The sequence below is a fragment of the Bombyx mandarina genome, chromosome 20 (assembly GCF_030267445.1).
Source record: "Bombyx mandarina strain Sakado chromosome 20, ASM3026744v2".
NCBI lineage: Eukaryota > Metazoa > Arthropoda > Insecta > Lepidoptera > Bombycidae > Bombyx > Bombyx mandarina.
Window position 1 is genome coordinate 6,755,731 of NC_143226.1, and position 5,856 is coordinate 6,761,586.

Sequence of the window (5,856 nt, forward strand, 5' to 3'; positions counted from 1 at the left end):
TATAGCTACAACGTCTGCCCCACCCTTCAAACCGAAACGCATTACTGCTGCACGGCAGAAATAGGCAGGGCGGTGGTACCTACCCGTGCGGACTTACAAGATACCAGTAATTACGCAAATTATAATTTTGCAGGTTTGATTTTTATAACACGATGTTATTCCTTCACCGTGAACATTTGTTAAGTACGTGTTTCATTAGAAAAATTGGTACCCGCCTGCGGGATTCGAATACCGGTGCATCGCTACATACGAATGCACCGGACGTCTTATCCTTTAGGCCACGACGACTTCAGCTTTTTTTTTTGTTGCTAGATGGTTGGACCAGCTCACATCCCACCTGGTGTTAAGTGGTCACTGGAACCCATAGACATCTAAAACGTAATAGCGCCACCCATCTTGAGATATAGTTCTTAGGTCTCAATATAGATACAACGGCTGCCTCACCCTTCAAACCGAAACGCATTGCTGCTTCACGGTAGAATAAGGCGAGGTGGTGGTACCTACCCGTGCGGACTCATGAGAGGTCCTACCACCAGTAATTAACCACCAGCTTGGCAGATCAATTGACGAAAGTGCCACTGACGGCCACAAAAACCGATTACCGTGTCAAATATATCGGTCAACATCGTTACAGATTTTGTATAAATATCTTATGTTCCGCTTTCCGCAAATCCTACTGTTTGAACGAGCACAGCACTACAAAGACTGGAGCCGACACAATAGCACGTACTCACGCTGACTGTGTACACTGGAGATGATGTGTAACAACTAGATGCGACAGTTAAATAACGCGGAACTAATAAATCTAATCAACGAATCATACTGGTGGTAGGACCTCTTGTGAGTCCGCACGGGTAGGTACCACCGCCCTGCCTATTTCTTCCGTGAAGCAGTAATGCGTTTCGGTTTGAAGGGCGGGGCAGCCATTATTACTTTGAAAGCGCTGAAGTCTGTACTAGGTTCAAAGACCTGTATTACTGGTCTCCAGGCTCCCTCCTTAAGATAGATTAGGTTAGGTTAAGTCGTGAACGGATGCAGACTATTGTTGAAAGATCATTAGGTGTGATCATTTAAGAAGGTCAATATGCGCGCGCGCGTGTGTGTGTGTGTGTGTGTGTGTGTATATGTGGGCGTGTGAGACCTTAGAACTTCAATCTCAAGGTGGGTGGCGGCATTTACGTTATAGATGCCTATGGGTTCCGTTAACCACTTAACACCAGCTTGGCTGTGAGTTCGTTCACTCATCTATGCAACAAAAAAAATACAAAAAGAAGCAATTTAAGGGAAGGTTTTTTTTGTTAATTTATTCCGCCAAATGTGAATAGAATAACACTGCATATGTTGCATGACAAAATTCCAACGAAATGACGTACACACGTCCTCCAGTAAGCACTTAACACCAGGTGGGCTGTGAGCTTGTCCACCCATCTAAGCACTAAATAAAAAAAACAAAATGTGTGCAATTCACACGTGGTAGAAGTGAAACCTTCCAAAATTAAAATACAATTATCCTAAACGTCTTAAGTATATGTAAAATTTTATCATTAGTAGATAATTGTAAGGTAGAGCCCTCTGTGAATTGATATTTTAATTTCACGTATAATCCTAAATTAAAATTCACTACAAGAGCTTTCATACACACGTTAGTATTAAAAAATCTCACAGATGGCGCTGTATTAAATAGTATGTATATTTCTGTCTCATTCTTTGCTGGCTTCATCCTACACATTTTTGTATTTTTGTCTCTTACCTGTCGTTTTTTCCGTTGCATCCGGTTTGAAATCACAACGATTCTAAAGAAGTTTTCACTTCAAAAATTGGATGCAATTAATTTTGTTTCTTTTAAAACTTCACATACTCCTACATACACGTCCTGAAATAATTTCTGCGACTGAGAAACATCATATTTATATGATGAAATATAAAGGTTGAACTTTGACGAATTGGTAATAAAGCATATTATGCATATATACTTGTCGCAAGAGGTGCATTTCAGTTCTAAGCATAAGCAGAGCTATTTCAAGGTCATAAGAGTTAATATTCTGTCATGTCAAATGGAAGTTGACGTTCTCGGTGACTTCTCAGTGGCTCTCAAACATGAGGACCCCATTGCTTCAAATGTAGATCTAACTCGCAAGCTCATGGATGACCACAGATCTTAGAAATATGATCTGTGTGGACAGGTTTTCAAGGTGGATGGCGCATTTACGTTGTAGATGTCTATGGGCTCCAGTAACCACTTAACACCAGGTGGGATGTGAGCTCATCCACCCATCTAAGCAATAAAAAAAAAACAAAAAAAACAACACACCGTAAGAGCTGCCGCTTGTGACATGTGTACGATGTTTCTATTCACTATACTTACATTAATACCCGGCTGAGAACCGTGAGCGCTCGTGAACACCGCATATTTGAGGTTGTTTAGTGATAATGTAAATAAAATTTTAATAATTTCAATCACAGTCATATCTAGTAGCTACTTAATCTGTGTTCGCTCCCCTCTGACGCCATTGTACTCACACGATTCAAGTGAAATCGTTTCATACTCAGTCCTCGTGCTCTTCTGTTATATAACACGGTCTGCAGATGCCATGTTCAGTTTTTTTAGGGGAAACATTTTCATAAATAAATAATAGTTTAAAAAAAAAACCAAAAAAAAACGCTTTTATAGAAAATCCAACTAAAAATAAATTTTAATAAATTTTAAATAAAAATAGTTTAAGAAAAAATGATTTTATTGTAAAAAGAGCATGGGGTGCATGGTATAAGTAGTTATAAATATTTTATGAACAGATATGAGTAGAAGGGTTATTTTGATAATATCCTGAAAAGTGGAGATAAAGAAAAAGATACGTATCAGTATTAATATTGTTACACCAAAATATACCTAAATGTTAATATAATCTGTGATACTCTAAAAATTACCGCCAAAATAATTAAAAACTTACAACCGCGTGAAACTTAAGAAACTTTGACGTTTGAGGACAAACTTGAGTAATATTTTTGTATAGTATCAATCATGGGCTCCTGTCAGCACTTTACATCAGTTGAACTGTGAACTCGTTGGCACAGTATGTATGTGTATATGTATGTGCACATATATGCATATGTATTTCACTGGATTGGTACACCGCGCGTAGTTCGTTTCCAAATGATTCTTGTCCACCTGATGGTTGTCTGGAAGAGATCGCTCTTAGCGATAAGACCGCTAATTTTACTTTTTGTGTTTAATGTATCGCACTGTTTATTTGTTTGTTGGTGTACAATAAAGAATACTCTCTCTCTCTCTCTCTCTCATAGATATTACAGTAAAAAAAACCACAATTAACATCAGTACCGCGTTCACAGCACAATCTTTCTTGTTGTTTTTTTTTATTAGTCACCAGAAATACTAATAGTCGTTTCCAACACATTTCTATGGAATAGACAAAAAATAAAATCGTGTTACATTAGCAGCGCTGTGTAAGAGGTTTTGGCCCTTAATTTATTGCTCCGCCCTTATGGGGGCAGTTATACGAGAGCCTTATTAGGGGATTTTTTCATTAACAAGACCCGCAATCGGGATGGGTAACCGAAATTAAATGCACAAATGTATTGCCCTGCAGGGCCCTCTTAAGGGCAATTGACCTCCTTGATTAGTCAATTGTTAATTGGATGTTAATTGTTTCCGCATATTGTTGCCGTGATTTTGTTTTCTATTATTCCTAGGGGTAAAATCGCCAATAAGTCGCCAGAAATCAAGGTTTAGTCTAAAGTTGTTGTTATTGTTGTTGAAGCTGTTGATGTCTATTGGCTCCGGTGACCACTTAAGATCAGATGGGCCGTGAACTCACTCACCTATCTTAGCAAAAACAAAAAAAGCAGGATAACCTCACAGGCACTTTACTGTGTTACTTATCTGTGCTACAACCAATACTAGTTCTACTTTCAGTCAAGCTAAATAGTCATTTTTATTTTAAACTAGCTGGCTGACCCGGCAGACTTCGTAGTGCCTCAATCGATATATAAAAGACCTAAACTTTTGTATAAAATAAACATAAAACAAGCAAAAGGAATCCGTCCGACGGATTTTTATTTACTTCCGAGCATTTTCATATTTATCTACCTTTTAAACCTTCTCTGGATTTCTATAAATACTTCAAGACCAAAATTAGCTAAATCGGTTCAGCCGTTCTCGAGTTTTAGCGAGACTAACGAACAGCAATTTATTTTTATTTATAGAGATTATTATTAAACAAAAAATCTATGGAAAAACGGAAATTTATTTCTTATTAATTACTACAGATCTATAATTGCATTGCGGTTTAGAATAACAATTGGACTAACAATAGAAGAAACCCAATTTAAATTGCTGAAACCGTTTAAGGACCAAATAATGAAACAATAGAACTATTTTCAAAGATCGCACCCTAGAAACCTTGGAACCGGTGCGAACATTTCAAAAGCAAAATAAACAAACACACATCCAATAAACAAGAAAGTGTCGGCCTTAACAAAAATATGTTTACCCATTCGCTATGTCGAGTGCATGAAATTTCCCAAAGGAAAACCGCGAGGATTTTGTTGAAAAGGCACTGGTTTAAGCCATTCGGACCGCGTTAAAAATTTTTTTTGTGTTTTAATTTAATCTAACATAGAGGTTTCCATTTCAGGAACCATTGTTGGTTAGCTAACAAAAGTACTGCAACATCTGCTTCGAAAGAATTTTGTGGTACTACGTATATATCACCGACGTATCGATGATGCGCACCTTATAGATAGCACAACTTATAGTCTAGTCTTACAGGTATTTGAGGTAAGGTAAGGACTGTAAAATACCGCGCATTCGATCGCCCTTGCCTTGGTGGACTAAATCAAATCCCTCACCGATCAGTGTAGGGCTTAAAGAAAACAGAAAATAGCGAGATATAGATAGACTTGATTGGATCATGAAAAATGATCTCTTCAAATACTTTGCGAATTAACGCAATGGTTCCAGGTGAAACCTGTTTCGACGTCGGATGGGGTACCGATAATGGAATCATCTCAATCATCTCAAACAATCCCTCAGAGTATTCCCCGTGGAGCATCCGGTGTAAAAAACAGAGAAAGTCTCTCCATGGACCAAACGATCTAAGTATTACAATTACCGACAGTCCAAATGGTCTTATTCTGTACAGACTCAAATGGATGCTCGTTTTTGAAGCCGTCAGTACAGAAATGAGAGCAGTCTCTATCTAACGAAGACGCTTCACTGTCTTAAACATTTGCGGCATGTCATTATTGACTTATTTATATGTCGGAGCATCAGTGGAAATAGCTGTGTTAAATTAGATTGGAAACGTCAGGTTAATTACCTGGATGGAATCGGAGATGGCGCTGCGATCGTAATGGTTTATGGGTACACTTGTTATTGACTCGTTCAATAGACAATAACGTATGGCAAGTGTCAGTGAATCTGTCGATGACGTCTGAAATTTGAAGAGTTAGACTATAGAAAGTAGAGGTAAGGAGAACCGTCTCATATGGAAGAAGCTTAAAAAAGTGTCCCACTTTCAGCACTAAATTCAACAGTTCAAAAATCCTCCAGAATGACGCAGGAATAGGAGACATCGATTGCATTTTCTTATCAGCTTTAAGTAATATACTTTTGTGATTTTGTAGTGCTTACAGTTCTTTCGTCCTTTTTTAATTCTATATCTTATTCTAATAGCTTTCAGCGCCTTTTTTAAAATTACCCGGTTGCTACTGTAGCGCCACCCATATTTAGCAGATTTCAACGGACACACAGAGACGGTTCTTCTTACCTCTACCCTCCATAAGTTAAACTATGATGGTGGGATTACTAGACAGTCATTTGAGAGGGGAAGCATTCTC